The sequence below is a fragment of the Rhinolophus hipposideros genome, assembly GCF_964194185.1.
Source record: "Rhinolophus hipposideros genome assembly, chromosome: 5".
Classification (NCBI taxonomy): Eukaryota; Metazoa; Chordata; class Mammalia; order Chiroptera; family Rhinolophidae; genus Rhinolophus; species Rhinolophus hipposideros.
The window spans coordinates 59,303,757-59,319,949 of NC_138051.1; positions in this window are offsets into that span (position 1 = coordinate 59,303,757).

The following is a 16,193-nucleotide window of genomic DNA, read 5'->3' on the forward strand; positions in this document are numbered from 1 at the left end:
TGGGCAGACAGACTTGTGTGTCAAGGGAATAGAGATGACAACCAAAATCTAAGAGGCTGCCTGGGAAGACAGCGTCCCTGTGAGAAGAGAGGCAAATGGCAAAGCCCGACAACAGTCTGAAAGGCAGATTGCCTGGCTTTCAGTCCTGGTACCACTGCTAACTAGCTGTGACATTTGGGCAAATTGCTCAACCCCTCTCAGCCTCAGTGTACTCACCTGTGACAAGGAGAAAGCTGTGGCATCTACTGCACTGGGGTTGTGATGATGACATGAAGCAACGCACACAAAGCCCTTAGCACAGAGCCTGGCACTGGTGGGTGTGTTGTTTACAATTGTCTGTCCCCAGACCTGCTGTTCCCCCCGTGAGGTGAAGGGTTTAAGCTATGCCTATTCCGTTCTATTTTCTTTCCTGTCTTTCCTCTTGGGACACTATTAGGTTTATTCCTTCTCCTTTTAATCAGAACCCACTTGTCCTGTCTCAATTGTGGAAGGTACCTGCATCTAGTCATTTCCCATCAGCCTCATCCTGGGCTCCAGCAACCCACAGGCCACACCCCAGTGCCCATAGTTACCTGTCCAGGCCCCTCGCTAGAACAACTGCGCCCCTCAAGGGCATTGAAGGGCATGTTTGCTTTATAGGTTTCTTTCATTTGCTTCTCACCATGCCGTAAGCAGCGCCCGTGATGTCCCTGTTTTGCAGCAGAGAAAATCAATGTCCTGAGCAGAAGTTGTATGCCCAAGGTCAGCCAATGACAATGCTCAGACTGGATCTGAGGTTTAATTTGGGTGAATCTGATCTTCCATCTGCAGACTGATCTATGTATACACCAGAGAAGGCTCGTGCTGACCCCAATCTCTCATTCTCTGCTGGCTTCACGAGCCTGCTGGGCTCCAAAGGAAGGGGCCTGAAGTACGCATGATGTAATCATGAGTTTAATAACACCCGCTGGGCTTCCAGCCATTAGAGGATGAGGCTGTGTGGAGGGGGCCTCTCTGGCCCATTTAATCCTCCAATCCTTTAAATACCAACAAATCTGTGTCCTGTCTGGAGCCAGCAGCTGGCCCTTGAGTGGAGGGGAATCCAGGCTAGCAGGGAGCCAGGCTATCCTGAAAGAAGTTGAAAAGTACCCCCAGCCTAGTGGGATATGAGTCCTTGTCTTTTCCATCCCATCAGGACTCTTAAAAACACCATCTGTATTAGGTCTCACATTGCACAGAAATTCTGGGGGGTGGGAGGTTAAGCAAAGTTGGCACCAACTCTTGGCTACTGAGAGGGGCACATTTCCAGGGATATTGCTTGCAACTCTCTGGGGACATGGTGCCTGCATACCAGAAGGGCAGATGATCTCAGCTCTGAGCTGCCATTTTAATGAACAGCATCAAGGAACTTTTCAGCTGTAAAAGTCTTTTGGGATTACCCAGCCCAGTGGTTTCAACTTTTATTTTAGCAGACGTTCTTACTCTTTTTCAATTACAACTGTATCAGATACTTTTTAATGCACCACCTTTTAGCTCCTCTCAGCCACACCTGTCTTCCAGATCCTTGCCACTTGTTTCATTCCAGCACAAGCCAACTGCACCCCCACCCCTTCTGAAACTCTGGCCTCAGAAGTGCAGGAGTGTTGGACACTCCGTGGGGTGAACCTTTGACCAACAAGAGACCGGAGTTGGCAGATAAATTATTTTCTCTTCCTCTTTCTGGATGAACAGCCCTCAGCTTCACACAGCCTCTTTCAAGAAGGTCCCACAAGACCCAGAATCAGCTGACGCTCATGGTGGCCAGCTCAGTACTGCCCTCTTGTATGCTCTTCCCCCTTCTCTGTCTCACCCCCACTTTCCTCACTTCAACTTTCTTAGCACTGCATTGCCTCATAAAATGTTAGCACAAACGCTCTGCCTCAAACTCTGCCTCTTAGGGAACCTGGGCTAAAACAGCATCTTACAAGGCTGCCCAGTGTATAAAACAGATACAAGTAGGTCTGCTCTGAGTGAAGAGAAACAGGGCCCCAGGTGACATCTCTTTTTCTCCTATGGTTTCTAAGATGATGACCTCAACAGGGCTCCCTGGAAAGCCTTTGATTTTATCCAATTCTGTCATTCTGCAGCTAAAGAAACTGAATCCTAAAGTCACACAAGTTAGAGACAAAGCCAGGACCAGAATCCAGACTCCTTACATGTAATCCAGCACTCTTTCTATCAAGTCAACTGAAGAACTTAAAAAACGTTTTTCTTTTCCTAAAACATCTTCCTACACTGATCTGCTCCCCAAAGGCTTGGAAGGCTCCTGTTAGACTGCAGCCACCACCAAGGAGGCATGACACACTGACCCCTGAACTCACACGCTGCGAGCCAAGAGGGCAAAGGAAATGGAACAAGGAAAAGCTAGTTATGTCAGAGAAAAGGCCTAATTTAGGTACCTCTGCACATGGAAATGGATGATGCATGGCTAGAAGGCTGCACAAGGACAGACCTCAAGGGACTGGGGGAAGCATGAGGGAATACAGAAGGAGATGGAGACTGGCTTTCCCTGTCAGCGGGTATCACCTGTAGGACACCCTTCTCCATGCTGAAGTCGCCCTTTAGGAAGCTGGGAGGGTGCCCAGAAGTCACACTGTGGGGGAAGAGACAGAAGGAGGCCTTCGCCTCACGTTGCTTTTAATAAGATTCTTGTGGTTGTGACTTCTGGAAACAACTGGGGACAGGTTGCTGACAAAATGGGATTTTCTAGCACAAGGTTACAGGGGCATCTTAAGGAATCTAAGCACAAAGATGCAGCTGGGCTTTGGGTACAGACAAGAACTAGTGGGGCTTAGAGAACCCCAAAACTCACCTCTCTCCAACTCTGTTTCTGTTTCGTCTTCTCTTTCCGAAGACTGGCTTTCCATGTGTCCTAGGGAGCATGGCAGCAAAAGGCCTCGGCCAGCAGCTTCCAAGTTTATCTCTTTTCCTTCCAAGAGATAAGCAAAATGAGCCTGGACTCTTCTGGGCCCAATCCTGAATTCCCATGGGGGATTCTGGTTCGCCCAGCTTGAAGCAGGTTCACCCGGGACCCGTCAATAGGGCCAGGAGGTGTACAGTCAGGGCTGCTCCCTCTTTACCAGACAGACAAGGGAGGGAGAAGAGAGCAGCTCACTGCCTTGGGCTTGCACATGTAACAAAAGTCCCAAAAGAGATTCTGTTCTCTTTCCCCTCTCCTTATTGGAAGAGATCGTTGTCTTCTACATGTGGGTATAAATTCAAACCTTATCCAAACCCTGCCTCCCGCATTGCAGCCCAGAGAGGAATTGCTCCAAGGTAGCGCCTTCCCTCACATCGGCTGCTCAAGCTGGGAGAAGCTGACAGGGTCCCAGGGCCTGCCACTGTCCTAATGTCTCATCCCTAACACTCACGTGAACACTAGCAAAGTTTACTTCAGTCTGGTGTTAGATTCATTTTTTAGGCAGGTCAGTGGGCCTCAAAAGAATTCTTGAGGACCTGCCTCTGAGCCTATGGTGGGAAAGCCTGATGCAGGATTCTAAAACCAGAATTTACATCGTGTTTTCTGTTTCAGGAGTTTATAGGTTCAAAGCCCAGAAAAGAATTCAGGGTACTTTTCTTTTACTCCTATCAACTAACAATGACCACACATAGCTATGTGCTATGCCCTGGTCTCAAGGCTTTACGTGTATTATCTCCTTTAATCCTTACAACAGCATAGGAATTACTTTTATCGTGCTCACAGACAAGGAAACTCAGGCATAGAGAGGCTGAATCATCCACGCAAGGCCACATGGCCTGTCTGGTATAGTGAACCAGGGCAGCCTGCTTCTGGGGCCTGCACTCTTCAGAAACCACTGCACAAATGGCCTGAACAGACAAGTCATACAGGCTTGAGGGAGATTTTTTCCACGGCCATAGCAAATAATGAATAGTACCTGCTTTTAAAAATGGTTTGAGAATTGTCAACTCTGAAATCTGAGTGGTTGGACTTTGCAAGTTAACCATTTATTGGAGTGTTACAGAGACCCAGAGCTGTTACTTTTTAGAAAAGCTTGGCTTTTCCTGGAGGCATCTTCATAGGCCTAATCTGTTAAAAGCAGGAGAGCCATTCATTTGAGTGGACAGCCATGTTGCTGAAAGCGAGGGCTTTGCAGAGGAAAGCTTTAGGTAGGATCTGGCCCCAGCTAGTTGATTCAGGGCTGTGTAATCCTAGAAAAGCCACTTAAGCTCTCTGAGTCTTGGTTTCTTTACCTGTAGAATGGGGATGATCTCAACAGCCCCATCCAAGGTTATTGGGAGGCTCTGAGAAGGCGATAGAAGCTTGAAAATTGATCATTGTCCTCATGGCAAGAAATGTGTTTCCCGGTGGGAAGCTCAGGGAAGGCAATGCTTAATCCAAAGGAGACACTAAGACTGGAAGTTTAGCAGCAACGTGGGGACATCTGAGAAAGAAGTCCCTGGGTCCCCTTCAGACCCCACCAAATGGTTCAATATCCGCCTGCCCCACATCATAGGAGTGACCCTGAATTCCGTTTAGGGTTTTGAACCTATGGACTCCCCAAGCAGAAAATAGCACATAAGTTCTGGTTGTAGAGCCTGTATCAGCCTTTCCCACCACGGGCTCAGAAGCAGGTCCGAAGGAATTCTTTTGAGGCCCACTGCCCACCTGAAAATTGAGTCTAAGATCAACCTTAAGTAAACTTCACTAGTCTCAGGTTTTATTGAGAGAGAAACATGATAGCTTCAATCACCATTTTTGTAAAAATCATCTTTATTGAAATATAATTTACATGTAATAAAATTGTTTAATTTTAAGTACAATTCAATGAGTTTAGACAAAGGTGTAGTCTCATATAACTATCACCACAGTTATGACACAAAATACTATAATTTCATCACCTCAAAAATTTTTCTTTTGCCTCTTTGCAATCACTTGTACCACCCTCAACCCCTGATAACCGCTGTTCTTCTTTATGTCATTATAGTTTTGTCTTTTCTTAAATTTCATATAAATGGAATCATCTAGCTTTTTCTGTCTGGGTTCGTTCACTTTATATTATGCTTTCGAAATTTGTTTGTGTTGTTGAATGTATCAAGAGTTCAGTTCTTTTTATTACTGAGTAGAATTCTATTGTCGGGATGTACCAGCATTTGTTAATCCATGCACCAGTAGGAGGGCATTTGAGGTGTTTCCAGTTTGGGGGTATTAGATAAAGCTGCTAGCAATGTTCATGTGCAAGTCTTTGTGTGACAGATGTTTCATTTCTCTCAGGTAAATACCGCTCAGGTAAACGGGATTGCTAGGTCACATGGTAAGTATACATATAACTCTATAAGGAACTGCAGACTGTCTTCCAAAGTAGTGAACCATGTCAAGTGATCTTTAATTTTAAAAACTTCCAATGTTCTGTGTCTCAGTGGGAGTCAAGAAAGATTACCTTCTGGACTATAGCAGAGGTAACCACAGCAATACCACCCTAATGACAAATTAACTCCTATGGCCCTGGAGGTCCCTTATCCCTGCAATTTGAGAAGGAAGCTCTAAACCGGGTCATTCACCCCTACCCCATATCTCATCTTCCTCTGCGCTTCCGTGATCTTCCTGTACTGGCCTCAGGGCAAGGCAGTCTATACATAATGTATGGACTGTCTGGGAATTAAGTTTCCACCCAAAGCAAAAAGTCCCAGTTGCCTGACTTTAACTATTCATTTGTTTGGCTATAGGATCCTTCACTGAACAATGGGCAAGTCATAATTATAAATGGACCCAGCAGACAAAGCTGGATCCCTTTTCCCAGCTAGACAATTAACCAGAGCCAGTTCTCAGTTACCCAATCAGTCAATAAGCATTTGTTGAGCTGCACCACAGAGCCAATATTTCTTGCAACCTTACTGTCCTTGCCTGAGCACTTCGTGGATATTGTCATTGCTCCCTGACAGACGATTAAATGGAAACTTGGAGATGTGAACTAACCTGTCCAAGGCCACCCTGCAGAAGCCAGAATGGAGTCCCAGGTCTTTCTGCTGTGCCAGTCCTTTCTTGGGGAACTGGTTAGGTAGCCAGGAGGTGGGGCAAGTTTAACACGTATAAAATAAGACAATCCATTTTCACTCACGGCTTTCCTGAAAACAGTTGAAAAAACTGATCCTTGCATAAAACTCTGTTTTCCTCAGATGAACATTGTTTGAGTTGGGATTTTCTTCTTGATTAAGGACTTGACATAAACGAGTGACGAAAATCTCATATAAGTAAAGTTATTATAAATATAAACCTTTTAAATAACTTATTAGTGAAACTGGCCTGTCTATGAAACAGGCATGAAGGTATTGTAGACATTAATCACATAAGGGGCCCAAAGGATTTTTTTTACTACAACATGAAAAACGTTAGTATGTGTTTAATATAATACAAAACTAATATGCGAGATGTGGTGAGAAGTAAACAATTAGAAATGTTTTTATTTATGTCGAGAAAAGCATTGGGAGAAAAATTCTGATGGCTTTGGCCTCTTCATAAAAGCTGGACTGAGATTTTGTATACGACCTTATTTCTCTTTGATCAGGTTCTTACTCTCCATATACAGGGTCCACAAATGGGCATCGGGGGTCTTTGAACCACCTAAAATTGTATGTAACATGTTTTGAGGATATTATTTTTTTGTGGAATTTCTAGCTTTCATCAATCAGATCCTCAAAGGTCTCTGTGAATCAGTTGTTCCTTAGTTTTTTTCTGTTGCAAGCGGTGGCATTAAAATTATTTCATTGACTTTAGAGGAGTGTTCAGAGTTAGAATCATTCTTTTAAAAAGTATCCTGAATCTTCTGCTTTTGGCAGTGTGATGGACTAGGATCTCTGAAGGGCTCCCTCCTTATTAAACAACTGGATCTTGGAAAAAAATACTTTTAATGTATTGTTTGGTTGCAGGAATTAGGGGGAATCTCCCAAGGTCCCACAAAAAAATCATGGATCTGATACTGCAGTAGGAAGCCCTGATTGGAAAACAAAGGGAAGGCTGAGCGGCATAAGGGCCAATGCCCATTTCAGCTGCTACTGTGGAGCCTGCCCTTGGGCCAATGGTAACGTGAGGGATCTGATTCAAGACTCCATCTTAGCTCCGGTCTCTAAAGGATTATGTATTGTCACTGCCCACTCCCATTTTCTGAGGTCTCCTCTGCGGATCACAGAGAAGCTGAAACTACATTTTCCAGAACCCCCTGCCCCACAACCTTCCTCTAGGCTAAGCCCCGAGTCACCTGGAAACTTCTCTGCCATCCAGTGGGTTGCAACCGCATCTCCAGTGCGGTCTGAACCTCAGCTTTGGGGTGGGAGTCCCCCTTCAAACTCTGTCTTCCTTTGGTCCTTTCTCTCAGCCCTATAGTTATTTATACATCTTATAGTTCTTTTATCAGAGCTTAATAATTCCTACCAAATGTCCATTGATAAGAGAATGGATAAATAGCTAGTCATGCAGCGAATGAACTACAGCTACACACATAACCTGGTCAATATAATGTATGAAAAGGCAAGTTGTGGAAAACTACATAACGTCACAATACCACTTTTATGAAGTTCAAATAAGTATACTACACTATATTTTGTTTAGAGATTCATACACATGTGGTAAAACCACATATTTTTAAAAGTCAAGAAATGGTGTCAACATAAAATTCAAGCTAGTATTACCTCTGGTGAAGAGGCAGGATAAGGTAGGAAAGAAGTACACAGGCAGACGCATCAATAGGTAACGGTCTAGTTCTTAAGTTGGATGGTGGGTTTACAGGAGTTTATTTTATGTTGTATTTATTCTTTTCATGTGTGGGAGCACGAGGCATTAAAATTTAAGTGGCCTGTAGTTCCCGTTTTCCACCACTACGTGGCAGGCTAGTCCGTCAGTAAAGTAACTCCTGGGAGGAAAAGACTGGTGAAAATGGAAATGTATCTAATGGCTGCATTCTAGCAGCATTCACTCTCTCCCGTAGAACACCTACAAAACAGGGCTTTGTATTCTCAGAGTGTTTACATGCACAACCAGGGCAGCTCAGGTGCACATGACGCTGGCATGGATTTTGAAGCCACGTGGCCAGGTTTTGTTGTCTTTCTTTCTGCTTGGTTATGTAACCGTTTTTTGCAAACCTAGTGTTATCTGCTTGAATGTTGATTTTTATTTCTCAGAATTTCCCAAAGTATTCATTCCTTAAATTAACAAATGGAGCATGAGGCCGGTTACTTGGCTTCCCTCATGGCAATTGACACATCTAACTTCCCCTTCTATTTTTATTGATTTGTGGCTCCGTTTTTCAGCATCAGAACCACAGTTTAATGAATGTCTGGATGACACTATTATAATACATAAGGAGTCTAAATTTAGTAACAAAGTTAAAATAGCAACACAATAGTTATCAAAATCACTCACAGTAATTCTGGTGCCAAATTGTGACTGACAATTGTTGGGAGGTATTTCTGTTGTAGCAGCCAATGTTAAGCCACCAAGCGGCAATAGCACAAACAGTACTCCAGCCACGCACTTCCGTTTCCATTCTCCAGACCTGCCCTGTCCACTGTATTAGCCACTGGCCACATGCATCAATTGAATTGGAATAAGATGTGCTGTAAGTGTAAAATACACACTGGATTTTGGAGTCTTAGTAGAAAAAAAAGGTAAAATGTCTCTTAATAATTGTTAATATTGATAACATGTTGAAATATTTTAGCTATGTTAAGTGAAATAAAATATATTGTTAAAATTAATATCACCTATTTCTTTTTATCTTTTTTTTTTACTAGATAATTTAAAATGACATACTTGGCTCGCATGTGTGGCTCCTATTTTATTTCTATCGGACAGCACTGCTCTAGATGTTATCACCAATACTCGTGATCCCTACTTACGAGAAGGGGCCTCGTATTTGGTTTGATGCTCTGCTGTCATTGGCTTGACATCGTTAGTTTTATCTTTGAATTTGAGTTTTAGAGCTGAAGTCTCACAGGACACTGGAGCATCTTCCAGGGGCTAGAAGCCTTGGCTCAAGCTGTCCCACCTCCCGCCGCCTCCCGGGGAGGGCTCCCGAGCCTCCCAGTACCCGTGGCCCCGCCCCGCGACTCCTGTCACTTTCCGTCCCCCCGCGGGGTGCTGGGCGCGGTTGTGGGAAGGGTGAAGGCGGGGTGCGGAGGTGGCCACCTCTTCCTTGGGCTGGCAGCGCAGGGTCTTTCGCTCAACCAGATCCAGGTGCGGAGCGCGACCAGCGCGGAGCTGGCAATACCGTCGGCGGTTGCCTGTCTGCCCCGTTTTGCGCGGGGACCCTTGGGAAGGAGAGACATCTGGCCTCGTTTCTCCAGACTGCGCTGGGCCAAGGTCAGCCCCGCGCGCAGCCGGGACCCCGAAGCGCCAGGCCTGAGCGCGCTGGCGCATACCTAGGACCGAGGCCTCCGCGGTTGGGGCGGGATGGAAAAGGACCGCGCTCGCCTTCAGTGTCGGCGTACCCCGGGGAGCGCGCCCTGTCTGGCTCCGAACTTGGGGAAGGGCTGTGGGGGATCTACTCTTCCTCCTTCCAACCTGTGTCAGTCTTTCTTGTGTTGGCCTCTTCTGGGAAGCTCAAGGCACCCTCTGGAAACAAGTCATAATGCACAAAGGGTGATTCCACATGCGTGTTAAATACTATGATATTTGCATTTAAAAGCGGGGATTGCACAAGATAAAAATTAATGGTAAAATTCATGCTAATTAAAATTTTTAAATTTTATTTATTTATTTATTTATTTATTTATTTATTTATTTATTTATTTTTACTTAGACATTAAGTAACAAGTAGGAAGACCGTGACAAGTCAAGAGAGATCACTGGAAGAAAGGAAAACTCTTTGTCCTGCTTTTTGAACAAGGGGCCCCCGCATGTTCATTTTGCATCAGTCCCATAAATTATGTGGCCCGTCCTGTTCCCATAATCTCAATTTCAAGCATCCCAGGCGGTGACCATTCCTTCTGGATGTACAGCTCTCTCCCTTCGGCACCCCAGGTTCAACAACTGATCCCAGAGGGACCTATGATTGATTGATTATTCGCTGCCTACCTTCCTGCCTCCCCCCTCCTTACCCAATTTTAATATCATTTTTCACTATTACAGTCACTCCCATGAATACACCCTGGACTCCCTTGTCTCCCTTCATAATTCTCATCTGATAAAAGCAAATTCCAGTAAAACTCAACTCTCTGCTCTATGCGAGCTCTCATTCTCCACTTGGCAGCCCTGGGTTCTTGGCTTGGCATTCTCCAGATTTCAGAGCAATCAGAGAGTGAGACCCAGTGTGCAAGCATTTTTCACGCCTCTATATTTGCTTTAGTCATATTTGCTAAGGTACCATTGGCCAGAGCAAGTCACATGCCGAAGGCCAGACTCAAAGGGTGGAGAAATAGACTCCACCTCTTGACGGAAGAAGCTGCAAAATCACATTGCAAAGGAGCTTTTGTACAGGGATGGGAAAAATTTGTGGCCATTTTTTCCAATTTACCACAGACCTTAAAAGGAAAGAAAGTGGAGCTTAATCTTTCTCTTTCCAGGAGGCATGTAAATTTCTGCAAATATGACTATTTTCCCAGCAACCTGGGTTATTAAGACAATGGGAAGAAGAGAGGCAACTTTGTCAAGTCATTACATTTTCCAGAGTTATGATCTTCTGATCACCACACATAACTAAAAGAGACTAGTCAAAAAAACAAACAAATGCCAAATATCTATTGAGTACAATGTTTTACATGGATTATAATACTCGTTTTACATAACATTACGAGGTAGGTAGTATAAAGCCCATTTAATAGATGAGGAAATACATAGGGGCACAAAATAATTTTAAAATCTTTATAGCGTCACACAGCTACGAAGTGGCAGAATTCACATTTGAACTCAGGTCTGTCTAAAGCCTGAACATTATTCCTTAGCATAATATATATGCTATACTATCTCCTAACTTAAGTGGTTCTTTCTAAAATAAGGAAGGCTTGTGTGGGGACATATGCATGACTGATAACTACTATTTTGCAAGAAATTTGCATTCTCTAACTTTATTACATATCAATTACATACTCATTTTGAGGAAGCCATTTGTGGGGACAGAGTCCCAGAGAGCAGTTTCCAGGCTCTCGGCCTCACATGGAAAGGTGCTGGCTTGGGTAGTAGATGGACATCAGCTGTAACCAGTTAGCCATTAGCCACTAATATAACTGCTGTGGCTGCGTTGGTTGGTTGGCAGGCAGAGAAGCCGATGGCGAATTGTGGATCGTGTGGCTCCTGCTTCCTGTGTCTCCAACCCAGATGCCAGAGAGACTATAGTGGTATGACTCCCCTATCTATGGCTCCGTGGGTGTTCCTTTTTAGCCTCACCATGTCCTGCGTTCTTATGTGGGGAGTGGGACCAGAGACGCCGCATGACACCATTGTACCAACCTGTGAGGACAATCAACTATGGCCTGAGGGGTATGATTTATTAATTCTCTGCACCTGAGAACCTGAGTTCCAGTTATAAAACAAATAATTTCAAAAATTAAATAGAACTAGGAAACAAATACATTAAAAATCCTAACATTCTTAGGAATCAATACAAACCCATATAAAAATGAGATAAAAGTTATACTATCAAATTAGTAAATATTTTAAAAGTATTAATAGCCAGTGTTATGGAGAGTTTGGTGAACTAAGGTTCATTATATATGGCTGGGAGCTGTGTAAATTGTGTAAATTATTTAGGAAAGAAATTGGTAATGTTTATTAAAGTCTTAAAAAGTTTACATCTTTTGTTTCAGTAATTCAATTTCTTGGAGTCTAGCTAAGGATAGATTCCCAACAACCCAATGTTCAGTAATAGTTTTTATAAAGATTGTATAATATGATGGGAAAATGTTTATGGTGCAGTATTAAGTTCTTCTAAAAGCAGGAAATTAAAAAAATTATAAATAGTGTATATTATACATTTTGAATACAAATATATAGGGAAAAAACAAACCCCACATCTAGGAGTTTGAGATTTAGGCCCTCCCCAGAATAAATGCACAGTATGGAAAGGACAGACACCAAAAATAGGCAAAAATAAGTAGGCTTCCGCTTTTGTGAGAAAGGGGACTCAGGCTAACCTGGTCTCGTGGAGTAAGAACTGAGACTACGCATATCAACATGACACAACTGTTCCAGGAAATTCTTGCCCAGGAAGGTGAATAGATTAACTGTATCCTCCAGAAATGAATTTATCTGGACAAGTAGTTTGCTCACCTGGGACAGGACAGGTGGCTGATTTCCTATCAGGACTACAGACTGCTCATATAGGTAAAGACATCGTTTCTGTGACTAAGTTTCTTTCTCATGATTTGCTTTAAGACCCTAACTTTTCTGTGTCTACAAATCCTAAACTCTTACATGTCAAAAACTATGCCCAATCCCCATCAATTTCTTGCTTTGAAAAACCACTTAAGCCCACACCCCAAATCCTATAAATACCCTTTCTTGAAATCTCCCTTCTGAGATATTACCAAATCTCTTACCAAGGTAGGACTCTCCCTCACTGCAGTAAATACCTAACAGATGGAGACTGACTTTGCTTGATCAACAGGTTTTTCTGGTATTCTTTTGGGGAGTTGGCAGGAGACAAGAGTTCTCACAAAATCTGCGGACTCGAATAGGAAAAAATCTGACATTTATTTTTATAATCCTTTAACTGAAATTTAGCATTTCCTTCATTTATGAATGTAAGCAACTAACAGTGGTGACTTTGTCACCAGTAAAAATTACAGGTATTTTCAGTCTGCATTACAGCTGCTGCATATTCTCAAAATATCATGTATGCTTACCACCGCTTTGAAATTGATAGGATCAGTGCTGTGAAGACTGAGATTTTATCCTACTTGCAGGCTAACAAGTCAGCTTGCCACAGTTTCATCGGTAATGACAGAGACACGACACTCTTGGATCTTAGATGATAGACTATTACCCATAGCAAAAAACAGTGGCCAGAGTGTCACTGTATTTGTGCTATTTCCCTGATCTCTCATTCCCACAGGGCAGTATAGGGAACCAGGTGACATGAGCACATGTAGTAATGTATGTTACAAGAGAGGAATTTAGGGCGAAGGGTCCAGCGTTTTTTGAGCAAGCAGCAAATGGGCTAGTCTGTTTGTCTGAGTGACTAGCTACTGAAACTGCTCAGTATCAAGCAATGGGTAAGTCTTGCAGTCTGGCACACTCAGCAAGCAAGAACGTGCAGGGACATTCAGGACCTATGGTGGACTGCCTCTCCAACATAGAGTACGGGACCTTGTTATTAATGCATTTACAAAGGAGCAAGACCTATTACTATATTATGATTTTGCTTTCATATTTTAATGTGACTGCTTTCCTTTATAATCCTATGTATTTATTATATGCATATAAATACATTATTCTGAGAAGGAGTTGGTAGTCTTAACCAGACTGCCAAAGGGGTCCATGGCAAGAAACTGAAGATTTTCAAAAATGTATTTACCAACAAATGTTTATTGATATAAAAAGAAATTTTTATACAACTCCATTACTCAGGAAAACTTCTGCAGAATTCACCTTGTCTGGAAGGCACAGTGGGAAGGGCCCAGGAGAATAGAGTTTGGCTTTCAGTTGTAGGAACCCCAGCTAGTCACTTAAACTCTTTGTGCCCAGTTTTCTTCCTCTGTAACATGAGACGCCTGTTACCTAAGTCACTGGCTTCCAGGCTCAAAACACTGGAGAGTGTAAAGTACGTCCTTACAGGTTGCAGGTGGGAGTGTAAACTGACTGTATCGGGGGTGCCAAAAAAAGTGTGTATTTTAAGAGATGTTATCTGTGTATTACTTTTCTAAGTTGAATTGAAGTACAGTAGCAATGTGTAGTATGAGTTCGCTCAAAAGATGGCTTTAATCAAATGAATGGTAGCATCATACATTGTATTACAATTTTAATAGTTTTTTCCTTTCTTAAAATGTGTATACCTTTTTTTGGCACTCTGCATTTTCTGGAGAGTAATTTGGCTATATGTACTCAAAAATATTCAAGTCCTTCAAACTAGTAATTCTATGACTAGAAATTTATTAGATCATAATTAGATATAGAGACAAAAATGTAAGCAAAATTCATGGCAGTGTTATTTATAATAGTAACATTTTTGTAAACATCTTGAATGTCTAACAATTAGGGCATAGCTACAGAAATTGTGGCACATCTATGCTGATAAATGCAATCATTATGAATTATAGTAGAAGGATTGGTAACATTAGAAAATGCCCGTGATTACACTTGTTTTATTAGGGAGACCGCTTCACGGATGGTGTAGATGCCTGACCACTTCACTGTACACCTGAAGCTGAAGCTGAATAATACTGAATGTCAGCTATAATTATATATATATATATTTGTAATATATATATGTATATATATATATATATGGTCACAGGCTGTGGAACACAGCATAGGGAATAGAGTGAATGGAATTGTGAAAGCTATATGATGTCAGAGGGGCAGTAGATTGGGGGAGGCGGGTATCACTTTGTGAGGGGTGTAGATGTCTATTGCATAGTTTTGTTCCTAGTGGTGTGAAACTAATAAAAAAGAAACTAATAAGAACTAATGAAACTAATAAAAAAGAAAATGCCCATGATTTTATGTTAAGTGACAAAAAAGGATACAAAACTCTTTGTTGTAAGCCTCCACTTTTGTTTAACGAACCATATATGTATGTGAGCTTAGAAAAAAGACTAGTTGGCAATTTACTGAATATGTTATTGCTAGTGGTATAATATATTTGAAAATTTTAAATTGACATTTGAAAAATTTCCCAGTATTCCTCAATAACCATGTGCTGCTTTGAAATAATAGAATCAAATTATTTTAAAAAGCAACTCAACATTAAGGTTATTTGTGTGGAAGTGCTTTGAAAATCATATTGTGCTACAAAAATGTGAAATGTTATTAACGGGGCTTTAGAAACATAGTTGGATTAATGTGTAAATCAATAAATTTGACTACAAGGAAGATAAATTGGTCAGTGGGCAGCTGTGTTTGGGGCAGCTCCTGCAGTAGGCTCACTCCCTCTGCTGGCTCCTGCTCCCCTCCCGAGGCAGCCCAGCAGCCGTGAGACCCACCCAGCTCTAACCTCTGTTTGTTTTTCTTCCCTTCCCTCCACCACCCAGCCCTCCCTCCTCTGGTATGTGCCTGTCTGGTCTTGTCTCCTTGGCTGAATCATGCCTCACAAATGGAAAACGACTCAAGACCATGGTCTGTGTTGAAAAGCTGAGGCCCAGCTTTCAGTGTTACATCAATGTGGGTAATGAGGGTTTTGCTGCAGATTCCAGGCTAGAGGGCAGGCATGGATGGTGCCATGTTTATGGGCTTCTGGACTGTGGCCCTGATAGAATGCTAAAGCCAAATGGCCAGACACAGGTGAGGAAAAAGCCACTTCTTTGGTATGATTTGAGGGCATACTGTGGTTTCCCTCACCCCAGTGATCTCTGGTGATACCTCATTCTCCTCCACTCCTGAGAAGGCTCCTGTTAAAATGTATATGGGGCCGGCCCGGTGGCGCAGGCGGTTAGAGCTCCATGCTCCTAACTCCGAAGGCTGCCGGTTCGATTCCCACATGGGCCAGTGGGCTCTCAACAACCAAAAAAAAAAAAAAATGTATATGGATCACCTGGGGCAGCAACATATCCTAATCTTAGGACTGAGGCTCTGGAATCAGTTGGGAATGTAGTTAGCTTTGGGTGCCAACTCTACTGCTACTTGGAGACTAACTTGATGTCTCTGAGCCCAGGGCCCCTTATCAGTACATGATGACAAAAGGCACTTTACATCAAGCATACAACTGGCATAGTTTTAGGTGCCTGTCTCATATTACCTCATCTGAATTACACGACAACCCTATCAGGCATTTGCTATAATCATCACGTCCATCTTACAGATGAGGAAACTGAGACCCAGGGTGGTTAATTCACTTGCTCAAGGTCTCACAGGGTCAGCACTAGGATGAACCCAGACAGTGTGGCTCCAGAATCTATTTCTTTAACAACCGTGTTGGAGATGGGACAATATGGGACATTGTCCCATGTAAAATGGGACAATACGAACCATGTTTTATTAGGAGCTTAGTTAGTGCCAGGCATTGTACTAAATGCTATACAGGAATTTCTTGTTTGTTCATCTCAATGCCTGGATGAGGCAGGGACTATTG